This window comes from Sus scrofa, chromosome 1 (genome assembly GCF_000003025.6).
Source record: "Sus scrofa isolate TJ Tabasco breed Duroc chromosome 1, Sscrofa11.1, whole genome shotgun sequence".
Taxonomy (NCBI): Eukaryota; Metazoa; Chordata; class Mammalia; order Artiodactyla; family Suidae; genus Sus; species Sus scrofa.
The window spans coordinates 212,957,020-212,973,093 of record NC_010443.5 but is presented as its reverse complement, the minus strand read 5'-3'; the positions used below and the strand labels follow the sequence as shown (position 1 = coordinate 212,973,093).

At 35.3% G+C, this 16,074-nt stretch overlaps 1 protein-coding gene across 6 annotated transcripts in view; it reads right to left on the bottom strand.

The window, feature by feature from the left end:
• PTPRD (protein tyrosine phosphatase, receptor type D) overlaps positions 1-16,074 on the bottom strand; it is a 2,180,605-nt gene that overhangs the window by 1,039,920 nt on the left and 1,124,611 nt on the right. For all 6 annotated transcript variants that reach the window (XM_021074366.1, XM_021074373.1, XM_021074310.1 and 3 more), the window contains one exon: positions 4,597-4,630. The gene's annotated coding sequence lies outside the window, so the exon portion shown is untranslated. The remainder of the gene's footprint in view (positions 1-4,596; positions 4,631-16,074) is intronic.

Here is a 16,074-nt window from a genome sequence, read left to right as displayed (position 1 = left end):
GAATAAGCCCAGATCAAGTCTGTCTATGGTGACTCTTCAATAATACTATGTGGTCTACTTTATTCCAATGCTCACTTTCAGTATCTCCAGGGAGGGAACCTGGAGTAATTTAAAGCACACTGGGTCTTGGAGTCAGCCACCTGGTATGAGAGACTGAACCATGCCTCTAGGTGTTTGTGTGCTGGTTTTGCTCCATCCTGTGTGGACTCTGGGTTTGGAAATTTGATTTATTTTGACCAATGAGACTTTAGCAAGCATGTTGTAAAAGGAGGCACTTGCAATAGAGCTTGTCCCTTGGAACACTTTTTAGAACTGAACCGCCTGATTTTTGAAAGTCTAAGATATTCTACTTAAGAGAGAGGTCATGTAGAGAGCCTCTGGCAGATGACACTTCATCTAGGAAGAGAAACCACATGACAAGTGGTTAATATCACCAGTTAATATCCTACTTGACCATAGCCACACAAGTGACCCAAGACAACTGTAGCCACATAAGTGATCCCAGAAAATTCGAGATGGACCAGAATGACTGCCCAATTAAACTTACAGAATCATGAGGAATAACAAAGGATTACTTTAAGCCACTGAGATTTAGAGTGGTTTGTTACACAGACTTAATTAATTGATACATCTTGGATCACACTCAGGTTCCATTACTTCTTTAGCTCTGCAACTTGGGCTAGTTATTTAAGTTTTCTAATCCCCACATTTTCTAGCTCTATGGTATAGACAATAATTATATTAGCTTATCAGACTGTGAAATGAAGTGAATTAAATAATGAATATAAAGAATTTATTACAATGAATGAGCTGTTTTTAAGTGCTTCATGAATAGTACTTTTTTCCATCAATTTCATCATCTCAACCATCACCACCATTACAACGATTATCATCAACACCAATGCCAGTGCCAGCAGTAACAATGCTAACATCGCCACACTTTTCTGACAGCGAATGCTTTCACAATGCTCTTTGTGTCTACTGCTATAAAGAAAATCAATCTTTTTCAACTAATACATCTTTTATGCCAAGTATACATACAAAACTTCTTTCCTTATGGTCAATGATGATGTAAAGTAGTGAAAATAACTCATTTAGATATTCCTTCACATTACTTCATTAGCTTACTAAAGAGATAAAAATTTCCCAAGATCACTCAGGAAATAAATGAAATAGTCTTAATTAAATCCAAGTATTTCTTGCCATGAACACTAAGACTTTAAAAAAAATTCTGACTGTTCTAAAAACAAGAGCCTCTCTCTCATGAAAAAGGTATAGATTTGGTGGTGCTTACTGCTCTATTCCTAGCACCTGCTGCTTAGAATCTGCTCTAGAAACCTTTGCTAAACACAATGATCAGTTGACAGTTAATAGGTAGTTAGCAGAGCATGAGCTCTGGAGCCAGAATATCATAAACTTGAATCCTAGTTCTACTATTTACTGGCTACATGGGTTATGGCAATTTAACATTTTGTTTCCCAAGTTTCCTTAGATGTAATGAGGTTAACAATAATACATATTATCCAAGATTTTTAGGTCATAAAAATTATTAGAAGGGTGCCCATTAATAGTACGCACCATATACCTAGTATCTATCATTATTGTTTGTTCTTACATTGAGCTCTATTGATATATGGCATATACAAATAAAATATTAATTTAAAGAAGAAGAATATGTATATATACTGAAAGGCCAGGAAATAATGCAGTGTGCGCCTTAAAACAATGGTTTCCAAGCTCTATTATTGATAAGAATCATCTGGGATGATTAAAAAAATTCAGATTCTTGCCCACTTTACTCTCCTCCCTAATCCTCTATATTTATAACAACTATGTCAAAGGATAATGTTTGCATAGTCATGTTAGGAAAGCAATGAAATGAAATTACTTTCAATAATGCATGTTCAATCACCCCGTTATTTGATTAGATGAGATGTTTTGGAGTACAGGGATATTTCCATTGCCCTTCACATCCAATTATGTGGAAGTTGAATATTCTGCCCAGGGTCCACACTATGTTCTCTTTGGTTGTCTTTTTTCTCCATTATACTTTCTTCCTCGCTCCTCTAATCCTTAGAGAGAAAGTAACTAGCTATCCATATGTGTTTCCCTCCTGGATTATGAGGAAAAATCTATGGGGGTTTATAGGACTTTACTACGCAAAGTGTGGTCCATGAACAGAAGCATCAACAGTGTGTTAAAAATGCAATTTCAGGCCCTAATGTAGGGCACTGGTTCTCAAATCAAGTTCCCAATGGAATCACCAGGAAGCTGGAGCCAGGCTCTACACAAGAGACTCTGAGTTAATTGTCCTGGGGGGGTCCAGGTGTTAATTATTTTTCCTCAACTCCTCAGGTGATTCTGACATGTATTTGGGTGGAGACACACTCATCTAGAAGAAAAAGAAGAGCAAACCAGATTGATCTTAGAATTTATAATCCCATGGCCTTCTTTTGGCTCCTAGAGGAATCTGAGTTCCAGAAAGTCCTTATAGGATTTTCTTACACCAGTAGATGAAGCCCTCTTGGCTTATTATTCAGAGTTACTAACCTACCCTGCCTAGTCTGACTTCCATCCTGCCTTTTTTATAATCTCCCTGGAATCTGAATAAGCTTAACAATTAGACGACATAGCATTCATAATATCAATACGACATTTACTATATTTTCAAGGCAAAAGTCAACTACAGCAGTGAAAAAAATGTATACCGATTTTATGGTTAGGATTACAGCTCCCATGACATTGTTTTCTATAATTTGACTATTGCAAGTTGTTGATATTATTGCCTCCGCATAGACTGCAATGTTTTAAAAATACGTTTTTTTTGGTAAAGTCATATGCCTCATGCAGTTAAAAACTATTTGACTCAAACAGATTGACTTTCTTTGATTCTTCACAGTTCATCATGTTTTAATCAGTTAGAGGGAAAGTAGATCTTGGAAGCTGGCAAGATCCAGTTCTCTTTATGTGTGGCTGGAGTAAGACTGGCATTTTTTTCTCTAATCTTAAGATTGATCTTTACACAATGAAATAAGAGCACAAAAATCAAATCCAAATCAAAAGCTTGAACAGTAATGTCTTGACTGAAATTCCAATAGGAAACAAAAGAAGAAAATTATTTGTATAATAGCCTGCTATTCACAGCATTGTTCTTGGAATTACCTAAGAATTTATAGAAATGCATGTTCTTGAGCTTTAGTGTAGACCTACTGGATTAGAATCTACATTGTAACAAAACAGCCCAGTGGTTCCTAAGCGCATTAATTTGGAGAAACACTAGCATAGTATACAACAAGACTCACAATTTTTTTTTTCTTTCAACATTTGCTGTTTCCTAAATCATACAACATACAGTATCCCATAGGGTTGTCCATTCACCTCCTTTTAAATCCAAACTCTTTGTAAACTTTTCTTACATCTCCAAACTTCTCATTATCCTCCTTCCAACCACCTGGCTCTCTGAACATTTCTTATTCTACCAAGCAGTCTAGACTATGGGGAGGGACAAGATGCTATACAAAGGCACTCTTTCATGATTTTTTTTCTACTTCAGTTCAATAATAGAAAAAAAAACAGTGAAAAATTTCTCAAAATACTCTAAACTAATAGTCTCCAAGAAGTAAAATGATGCAAAGTATTCTCCATATTAAATCTGACAATGCAGAGAGTCTCTGAAAATACCAATTTCCCACTACTATAAAAAACATGCAAATATATTGAGTTTGTTTTCCCAATATAGAAACCAAAGTGTACCAGCTTAATCAAAGATGGATTAGATTGATATAAACTACACCCACTCATCCTACTTTTCAAGAATAATCACAACAATCCAAAGAAATTACATAAGTTAAGGTATGAGTTCTTTTTTCTACTTTCACTTTTTTAAAGAATAGTAGAAAAAGTAAAAATAATTCTTAGATGTTTCACTATCATTATAAATACCATAACAATTCTTTGTAACAGTAACTAACAAGATGTTACTTTTCTAATTAATTAACAGATGTTGATGGAAAGTTTGAATAAGTGAAGCATCTGAGAAAACAAACATATCCATTGATAGAACGTTGTTGAATAGCGAATTCTTTGTGTTCATTGAAAAAGAAGAGCAGAAAAAAATCTTAAAAACACCTAATTGCCGGAAAAAAACATCTTTAACTGTCATAAAAATAAAATTAAAAACTGAATAAATTATTTAAAACACATTATTTCTTTAAAAGACATTCTACCACTTTGGAGAGCATGACCGTTTTTGTGTTTTTTCTCAGGGTCCCCCTTGGGCAAGCATACAGCACAAGTGAAATGGAAAACATTTGGAAAACAGTAGCATTCCCTAGCATAGGAAATATGTGTAAGGGTATATAGGTATATGTATATAGGGTGCTTTATGATTTCCAATATTGACTCAGATCAGAAGGAAAACGGGAAGGGTTACATCCCTGAAAAATAATGCAACCACTCTAGGGCATGCCTGACTTGCAGTACATTTTAAGTGCTCACATTTTTATAAGATTTAGAGGTGACATAAATCCTTTGGAGTCTTAAAATGAAAAAAAAAAACATTCAATGCAGATTTGAGAAGAGAAAAAAACAACTTACCACAGTAGTTCAGTTAATTGACAGGCACCATCATCTGAAACAACAAAAATTATTTTGCTATTGCAACAATCAAAACTACCAAAAATTTTAAAATTGTCTTAAAACATATATTGTGCATTTATTTACATAAGCAAAATTAAATATGCATGAAAATCCCTTATCTGATCTAAAACATTTAATTATTTCAAATGAAACTTTTTCATCCCCAATATTCTAAATCCAAATTGGACAGCTGGCTTTTTTTCAAAATTTTTCGTATGTGCACACTGGCTTATGTATATTTCACAATATTTTATCCTGATATTTGAGTTTAAAATGTAGGCAAAAATACAGAGTCTCCTGTATAATATAATCTTGGTTCTGGCATGAGCACAATCATGAAATACTTATTCTAATAACATAGCTCTGATAATGCCAGATATATCACTTTGCTGAGCTAAAAAATTCTATTGTCTACACAGGAAAAAAGCTAAAAGTATTTTTCATGGTGTTGAGCATTTCAATCACTGCTCCTATTCTACCCAAGATTCTCTTCCCAAATTCTCCAATGCATCCTCATGCTACTTGAACAATATTTTAATTTACCCCTTTTCTTCTGCCTCAATATTCTACCTACCTATTCTTTACGACCACCTCAATTACTATCTCCTCATAAATCATGTTTTGGTGCCCAGAGAAGGAATCAGTCTTCTTTTTCTATGTGTTCCCACCATATGTTTACCTTACAACCATCATTTAAAAGAAAAGTACAGTTGCATTTATTTCTTTTTTTTTTTATTTTATTTTCCCACTGTACAGCAAGGGGGTCAGGTTATCCTTAGATGTATACATTGCAATTACAGTTTTTTCCCCCACCCTTTCTGCTAATAAAGCTTTAAGGAATAGTAAATTGATTATGAAGGAAGCATTTTAGATTCATGAAAATACAAATTAAGGAACGGAAGTTGATGTAAATTTCCTGTATTTATGAAAATAACTAGGAAAGTTCCTGAATATTTTTTTAACCATATGACAATTCATTTTCCCTATTTATATATAAGCATTTATAAAAGATTTTTTGCAGGCTTCAATTTTATCTGGAAAGGTGAAAATGCTTACTGGACCTCTATTAGCACAGCATATATTTGAAATTAGAGTTTTCAAGAACAGTGACACCCTTCCCTTGAACCATTAACATGGTCACCCCAGCAGCAAGATTGATTTTAGTAGGACAATCTTAGAAAAAAGTCCCTTTATGTACAATGAAATAACATTGCCTTGTGGGTAATTTTTACTCCTGGCCAAGTTAATTATAGCAGATCAGACTTTCTATATGAAGCATGAAGGTGTATTATACATTGAAAATATCTCATCCTTCATTCTCCCACTGGAATGCCAAAATCAAAGCTGGCAAACAATTCTGTGAAGCCTACTCATATCAGGCTTTTTAAAATTTCTTCCTAGATGATTATAATTTGGCTATCCATCTATTTTCTTATAAAGAAAAAACTTTCTCACTGTTTCCATGTGATATTAAATATAAAGAGAAAGTGCTATTGAATTGCATAGTAAACTTTTTAAATAATGGATGTAAACATTTAAATGTGAATATTTAAAATAGAAGCAACAGGTTTTTCTTGATCAAGATGGCAGAGGAGTAAGACATGGAACTCACCTTCTCCCACAAACACATCAAAAAAAAAAAGTCCACATATAGAATGATACAAACCAAACCTCTACTGAATGCTGTAGATATTCACTGGCAGAAGACTTTAAATCTCCAAAAAAAGGCAAGAACCCCTCTACATAACTAAGTAGAACAAAAGAAAAAAAAATAGAGAGAGAAAGGGAATCAGGATGGGACTAGCACTCCTGAGGGAGCTGTTAAAGAGGAAAGGAACCCTCACCCTGGGAAGACGCCTAACTGACAGGGAGATCAGCAGAGACAAAGAGACCTCAAAGTCTCCATGAAAAGATCAGCAACTAGACTGAGGAGGGCAGAGCAGAGTAAGAGCCACACAGATCATCTGTACTACTGCCCCTGACACCACTGCCTGAGACACTAAAGCAGAGAATGAGCACCAAGACTCAGGCTCCGGAGGTCAGTTCTAGATGGAGGCCTAGGGTTGGTTGTGTGGAAACAGCCTGAGGGGGTAGGGAGCGGAGCGCCGTGGTCTAGGTAGTGGAGCACCACAGCTGGGGCAACCTGGGAAGAGATCTGGGCCCATAGGAGAAGCAAGGTGCCATTGTTGGGGAGGGAGAGGGGAGGAGGGGCAGACTGCCATAGAAAGCTCTTTCCCTGCTCACATGCTCACACTCAGAGGGTGGGGGACCTCTGGTGCAAGCACGACTTGCTCAGGCTATGGGAGACCAGGTCCCTCTTGTGTGGGTTAAGGGCAACAGAGAGCTCAGTGTGACACAGCACCTCTTGCATGATCTACAGGCAGCAGGGATAACCACAGCAGTCATCTCAGACCAATGGGGGCATGGCCCATTACCAATGGGGTCTGAAAACAGGCTCCATTTGAGGCCCCAGTCACCTCAGAGGCCAGCAAAGAAAAGGGCATTGCAACTGAGCACCAACCATTGATAGTCTCGCTCCCATGGGAACACAACAGCCCTGCTGTTGCCACTGCCAAATGCATTGGGCACCACCTACATATGGCTGATCACTGTCACTTCCCAGTTCCCTGCAACTAGGAGCAGCCAGTGTAGTAGCACCTCCTGCCTAGGCTAAGCAGGATGGGTGCTTCTTGCTTGGTCCACAAGTGATGGGGGCAAACCACTACAGTTATCTCTGAGTCCAGAGGGGGACATGGCCCACCACTACTAGGGGTCCATGAACAGGCACCAGTTGAGGCCCCAGTCACCTCAGAGGGCATCACAGAGGAGGGAAATGTGACTGAACACCATCCATTGTTGCTCTCACTCCCTGAGAAATCACACACCCTGCTGCTGCCACTGCCAAATGCCCCAGGCACTGCCTAAATCTGCCTGAGGCTCATAAACACTTCCCAGGGCCCTGCAAGTAGGAGTAGCCTGTGCCGCCTTCCTACAGGTCCTTGATGCTACCAAGAGCCAAGCAGCTAGGCACTGACTACTAGCCCTGCCCATTGCTTCCTCCTCCCTGGAAACACACGCAAAACCCTATCAAGGGGATAGCAGCCTGCTCCCACTGAACAAAGATACAGCAAATATCCAAACTCCCAAACCAAAAATAAACAGTAACCTCCCACAAAATACAAAGGGGCACTCTTGTATAGAAATAGCCCTCCAAGTCTATAGAAATTGGTTTCCCTTAACTCACAGAATAAGAAAAATATAAGCAAAATGAAGAAGTTCAGGAACAATTCCCAGTTAAAAGAACAGGAGAATTCACCTGAAGCAGCAAACAATGAAACAGACCTCCACAGTCTAATAGACACTCAGTTCAAAAAGGAGATAGCAAAAATACTGAAGGAATTAAGGGTGAATATGAAGGAATTAAGAGAGGATATAAACAGTAATGCATATTACTTTAGAAATGAACTAGAAAATATAAGGAGGCGCCAAGAAAAATTAGAAAATTCATTTGCAGATATGCAAACTGAGATAAAGTCACTAAAAAGCAGAATGAATAATGCAGAGGAATGAATTAGTAATTTGGAAGAGAGAATAATGGAAATCCCCCAATCAGGACAGCAGACAGAAAACCAATTGAAAAAGCATGAAAGCAATATAGAAGATCTATGGGATATATAAAGCAAGCCAAACCACGTATAATAGGGATTCCAAAAGGAGAAGAAAAAAAAAAGGGTATTGAAAATATATTTGAAGAAATTATATCTGAAAACTTTCCAAATCTAAAGGAAGCAGATATCAAAATACAGGAATCACAGAGAGTCCCAAACAAGTTTAACCCCAACAGGCCCACGCCAAGATATATTATAGTAAAAATGGCTAAAGATAAAGGGAAGATTTTAAAGGTAGCAAGAGAAACCCAAAGTGTTAATTATAAGGGGACCCCTCATAAGGCTATCAGATGATTTCTCTACAGAAACACTGCAGGCTAGAATAGGGTGGCAAGATATATTCAAAGTTCTAAAAGGGATAATTTTCAGCCTAGAATACTCTACCCAGCAAGAATATCATTTAAAATAGAAGGAGAATTAAAGAATTTCTCCAACAGACAAAAACTTAAAGAGTGAAGCAATACTAAACCAATTCTAAAAGAAATACTGAAAGAGTTTCTCCAAATAAAAAAGAAGTAAGAAGAAATGGGATGGAGAAATCACAATTGGAAAGCAGCCACTTAGAATCCAGGATACAGAACTAAAAGAAAAAAAAACCTATTGTAAAAGTAATGATAAACACAAGGAACAGCAAAAGGACAAATATGAAGATGTTAAAAAAGGACTTCAAATCATAAAAGGTGGCGAGGGAAAGTAATAAAATCTAGACTTTTTCTTAGAATATGTTTGAACCTATATAACTATCAGGCTAAAGCAAGTAGATGTAGGGAAGGGTTAACATACTTTAAAAACAGGGCAACTACAAATCAAAACCAATATTACATTCACAAAAACTAAAAAGAAAAGGACACAAGCATAAAACAAAAGGAAATCATCCAAGTAAAAAAATGAAAGGAACAAATGAGGAACATAGAATCAACTGGACAACAAGGTTTAAAATGGCAATAAATACATATTTGTCAATAATTACCTTAAATGTCAATGGACAGAATGCTCCAATCAAAAGACAAAAAGTAGCAGATTGGATAAAATAGCAAAAGCCTACAATATGCTGTCTATAAGAGACTCATTTTAGGGCAAAGGACATATATACATTGAAAGTGAGGGGGTGGATAAAGTTATTTCATGCCAATGGACAAGACAGGAAAGCAGGAGTTGCAATACACATATCAGACAAAATAGAGTTTAAAACGAAGGTCATAAAGAAAGACAAAGAAGGAAACTATTTAATGATAAAAAATCTATTCAAGAAGAGTATATTACAATCATCAATGTATATATATATGCCCCTAATGGGAGCACCTAGATACATACAACCAATACTAACAGACATAAAAGGCAAAACTGATGGGAATATAATCATAGTAGGAAACTTTAATACCCCACTCACATCAAGGGATGGATCCTCTAGATAGAAAATCAATATGGCAACAGAGATCCTAAATGACGTAATAGAAAAGTTAGACTTAATTGACATTTTCAGGACATTACATCCAAAAAATCAGAATATACAGTCTTTTCAAGTGCACAGGGAACATTCTCAAGGGTTGACTACATATATATATATATATATATATATATATATATGTACTATATATATATATACACATACATATATATACATACATACACACACACATATATATACTATATATAGGAAACCATCAGGACTCCTTGCAAAAACTACTTGAACTGATCAACAAATTCAGCAAAGTGGCAGGATACAAGATTAATATTCAGAAACAGGTGGCATTTCTGTATACTAACAATGAAATATTAGAAAAGGTATACAAAAATACAATACCTGTTAAAAATCATACCTCAAAAAATTGAATGCCTAGGAATAAACCTGACCAAGAAGGTGAAAGACTAATAAGCTGAGAACTAAAAAACATTAATCAATAAAACTAAACAGGACTCAAAGAAATGGAAAGACGTTCCATGCTTCTGCATTGGAACAGTTAATATTGTAAAAATGGCCATATTGCCCAAAGCAATCCATAGATTTAATGCAATCCCTGTCAAATTACCCATGACATTTTTCACAGAACTACAACAAAAAGAAAAATCCAAAAATTAATATGGATCTACAAAAAACCCAGAATTGCCAAAGCAATCCAGAAGAATAAAAACCAAGCAGAAGGCAGAACTCTCCCAAACTTCAGACAATATTACAAAACTACAGTAAACAAGACAGTGTGATACTGGTAACAAAACAGACATACAGACCAATGGAACAGAATAGAGAACCCAGAAATAAACCCATACACCTATGGTCAATTAATCTTCAACAAAGGAGGCAAGAATATAAAATGGGAAAAAGACAGTCTTTTCAGCAAATGGTCCTGGGAAAACTGGATAGCCGCATGTAAATCAGTGAAACTGGAACACACCCTCACACCATGCACAAAAAGAAACTCAAAATAATTTAAAGACTTAAATGTAAGACAAAATATCATCAAACTCCTATAAGAGAACATAGGCAAAACATTATCTGACATCAAACGTACAAATATTTTCTGAGGTCAGTCTTCCAAGGCAAGAAATAAAAGCAAAAATAAACCAATGGGACCTAATCAAACTGACAAGCTTTTGCACAACCAAGGAAACCATAAAAAAAAAAAAAAAGACAATGTATGGAATGGGAGAAAATAGTTTCAAACATTGCAACTGACAAGGGGTTAATCTCTAAAATATACAAACAACTTATACAACTGAACAGCAAAAAAGCCAACAACCCAATTGAAAAATGGGCAAATAAACCTGAATAGAAATTTTTCCAAAAAATATATACACATGGTCAATAGGCACAGGAAAAATGCTCAACATCACTGATTATTAGAGAAATGCAAATCAAAACTGCTATGAAGTACCACCTCATACCTCTCAGAATGGCCATAATTAGCAAGTCAACAAACAGCAAATGCTGGAGAGGATGTGGAGCAAAGGGGACCCTCTACACTGTTGGTGAGAATGTAAATTTGTACAACCACTATGGAAAAAAGTATGGAGATACATCAGAAAAATATATAACTACCATATGACCCCGCAATCCCACTCTTGGGCATATGTATGGACAAAATTTTCATTGGAAAAAGATACACACACCTGTATATTCATTGCAGCACCTCTTACAATAGCCAAGACACAGAAAAAACCTAAATGTCCATCGAATGGTTTAAGATGTGTATATATACGCAATGGAATACTACTCCACCATAAAAAGGGCAAAATTATGCCATTTGCAGCAACATGGATGGAATTAGAGACTGTCATACTAAGTGAAGTAAGTCAAAGAGAAAGACATATACCATATGATATCACTTGTATCTGGAATCTAATATATGGCCCACATGATCCTTTCCACAAAAAAGAAACTTATGGACTTGGAGAACAGGCTTGTGTTGGCCAAGGGGGAGGGGGAGGAAGTGGGATGGACTGGGAATTTGGGGTCAATAGATGCAAACTATTGCATTTGGAGTGGATAAGCACTAAGATTCTGCTCTATAGCACAGGGAAATATATCTAGTCATTTGTGATGCAACAATAATGGAGGATAATGTGAGAAAAAGAATACATATATATATATGTATGATTGGGTCACTTTGCTGTACAGTAGAAAATTGACAGAACACTGTAAATCTATAATTTACAATTATAGATATATAATTTATATATATATAGAAAAAATCTTTAAAAATAAAATAAAAACTATATTCTTAATTTGGTAAGAGGGAGAACTTTATTAAATCTTTGTACCTATATCTAGAATGTGATATTTTATCTTCAGAATTGCATGTTCTTTTTTTTTTTTTTTAGGGCAGCACTTGTGGCATATGTAAGTTCTCAGGCTGGGGGTAGAATCAGAGCTGCAGCTGCTGTCGTATGCCACATCCACAGCAATGCCAGTACCGAGGCACATCAGCATCCTATATCTTGGCTTAGGGCACCAGATCCTTACCCCACTGAGCAACACCAGGGATTGAATCATATCCTCATAGATACTAGTTGATTGGGTTCACTTCTCCTGAGCCACAATGGGAACTCTGAGATCTCACAGTTCCTCCCATAGAAAGAACAACAGTATAAGACATATCTTAAAAAAAAAAAAACTTACAAAAAAATTGTGATTCAGGAAGCTCCAAAAGTAGAACATATGTTGATAGTCTAAGTCTACAACCAGATCATTAGTGGATATATTCCACTACTATTGCCAAAGTTACCAAAGTGTTTTAACATGAGTAAATCTAATATTGTTATGAAAGCACCTTCAGAAATAATTGAGTTTATTTAATTGAGTTTAGATACAATTATTAATAATACCTTGGCAATCTACATCATTCTGTCTTTGTTAAAAAACAGAGTTTGGACTTTGCATACTGGTTGGCTAGGGCAGGAACCAGTGATAAAGACACAGAAACACGTCAGTGGTAAGCACCCTGGGATTTATTGTTTCCTTGATCTGCTGTGTCAAGATATAATGCAAATACTGCACTGTGGGGATTGCTGGGATGGATGGCTTCCTGACAAGGATCCGATGGTAGTGTCCTGTTTCATTCAAACGGCAACCAAAATTTAAGAAAGAAAATCCCTTTTGAAAGAAATGTGAAGCAGTGAATTTTTTTTTTCATTTTTAAAAATTTTATTGAAGTGTAGTTTGATTTACAATGTTGTGTTACTTTCTGCTGAACAATGGAGTGATTCAGTTATGCAGGTACACACATCTATTCTTTTTCAAATTCTTTTATAGTATAGATTATCACAGAATCTTGAGTAGAGTTTCCTGTGCTATACAACAGGTCCCAGTTAATTGATACCTGTTTCAGGGAAGTTCAAACAAAGATTTTTCTTTCATGTGACTGGAGTTGCCAAAGAACAGGACCAATCAAAACCTCTAATTCTAGTACAAAAATAGTTTCAATGATCTATAATTTCTAACATATTCATCTAGTTCACTATAATTATTGATCCAAACTATCTCTTTTTTATTAACCAAGCATCTTTTTCATTTCTGTTTTTTATTTCTCCATTTTGATCAGGTCCTAATAATGGCATCCACAAAAATTGGAAATCCTTTCTGATAAAACAAATAACTTAGAGGATTACCAACTGATAGAGAAGAAAAAGGAGCATATCAAAAACTTTAAAACTTTGTTTTAATTCTAGAGTTGTTGGCATCAGTGTGAGGATGGAGTCATCCCCAAAAAATGATTTATGGATAGCATATGCATCTACAAGTATATTTTTTTCTTAAATGAAGTTTTCTGCGGACCTTTCATATGCAAATTTATTCAAATAGCACTTACAATTAGCCATCCACCTCTCCATATTTGACTATTTAATTCTCATAAGGGGCGCATATTTTCTATAAAAAAACCTCAGTGTTTGAATGCAGGAACAGAATACTAAATTGGATATCATCCCAATATTGGGATCATATGGTCTGTCAGAAAATGAAGTGAAGAATAAATTAAATATGTATTATTGCCTCCTCTGTATATCTGTACTAAGCAGGTGGTAGGAATAAGCTAGCTACTTCTGTATTTACTTGTAGAACCAATTATAGAAATAATTATGAAAACAAATGCAAATAGGTACCCATTCTGGGCATAGAAAATTATTTTAGCAATGAAATTTTTGAGTTCCAATATCACTGAGTCACATGCATGCATATACAATATCTCTCTCTCTGACACACACACAGATATATACACAGATATATATATATATATCTGTGCATGTGTGTGTGTGTGTATATATATATATATATATATATATATAGTCAGAGGAATTCTCCTTTCTAATTTCATCAAATTTCTCTTTCTCTTAGCATTTCCATTTCTTCATACCAAAACCCTAGTTCTCATTTTTCATTATCAGTTATGAGTAAGTCTAGGACTTAGGTTGAAGTGACAGAGGATTATGGTAACAGGGAAAGTAACTGAGAATCAAAGGGAACTGGTATGAGTAAGCCTCACTACATATATTCAATAAACAGCCTCTGAACTAAAGCCCAGAATAGACTTTCTTCATTAAAACAAAAAGAGGGGACTACACATTAGGTTTTAATTTTTCCTCCTGAAATACAAATCATTCATTTCAATCATAATTTATTATCACTTATTACCTTCTTTCTAAAACAAGAAAAAAAGGTACTGGAGCACACGAAACATCAAAAATTGGCTGAAATTGTCCAACATTTGTCTCATAGGAACAAGAAAAAGAATGGGGAGAGGTAATATTAAAAGAGTAATACATGAAAAGTGTTTAAGAACTGTGATATCACACACACACATGCACATACATATCTATACCTATATACATATGCACATTGTAAAATGTGTCTACATAGCTATATACATTTGTATGTATGAATCTCCCTTTCTCTGTTCTCTCACATTCTCTCTCTGTGGCTATCTCTCTCCCTCTCTCCCTCTAGTCAGGAAGTTAGATAAATGTCGAACAGGATAAATCCAATGAAATATACCACACAAACAAACCTATAAATGCAAACTTAATAACAGCTAGAAGATTAAATATTTAAACAGGAGCGAATCAGGTTTACAAAAAATTTTTCAATAGGAGTCATAGAAGCTATAGGATAAAAAAAATCATATCTCAAAAGTGCTAAAGAAAATAAATGTTATTACAGTATCCTTTATCTATCTTTAGGCTAATTTATTACTTAAAGATAATTTTTCAGACAAAAAGCCATTAAGTTTCTACCATATACTCTTACTAAGGGTAATCTAAATGATATAATAAAGGAAAGAGTAAATTGAACTCACAACAAATGGAGATGTAAGAAAGAAGAGTGAGTAATGAAACTGATACATATAAGTAAATCTATAATAAAAATCACTGGATAAAAATGTGGTAATATAGAAATGTTAATAATCAATTTGGGGGTAAATTAAACCAAAAGGACTGAAAACACTGAACTCTATAACAGTGAAATACCAGAAGGAGGTTTTGTAATTAATGTTCTGAAGTTCTTATATTATTTGGGAGAAGGTTTAAGATATTTATCAGCTTTATACCTTAAGTCAGGTACAAGTACTAAAATTTAAAGGTAAAACAAAACAAAACAAAACAAAAAACACAGAAAATGTAATATTCAAATTATATGAAGAAGAAAATAAAATAACTACCATAAAAGGAAAATACTGTGCATAGAATTAGCTGAGTAAATTATAAGCACAAAACCAAATGATATATATAAGTACAAACACATCAGTAACCATAATAAATGTGTTAGTTCATAACTTGGGAGCTCCCCAAGGTGAAAACTGATACTGGCCCCCTTATGCAGAGGGTGGGAAAAGACAAAGAAAGAGGCAGACCACTTCAGACTTATAAGTGGAAGTTTTAATGCATAAGGGAACTTCCATACCAGGTCTGTAGTTGGCAGTCACAACACGAGTAGATCTCCATAAGGCTCTTTAGAATCTTCAGTTTATATAGGAGCCTCACTGGGGTTCAGTCACATGTACAGTCTAGATGGTTTCAACAACACATTACTATATCAAGGTTGTGTCCTTAAAATAAACTTAGGTGCTGGTTAAAGACAGAAATCCTGTTACTCTTTCCCTTTTTCTTAGGATTCTATTACTCTTTCTAATCACCTTCTCTTGTCACCATCAGTACCATAGTCTCTCAGTTCTACCAAAGAACAGTGCAGTCTCCCAGGTTCTTCTCTGTCTGATGTTTTCCAAACAAACAAATCTATCCCATAGTTTTCTAAGGACTTTTACTTCTAGGAGTAGAT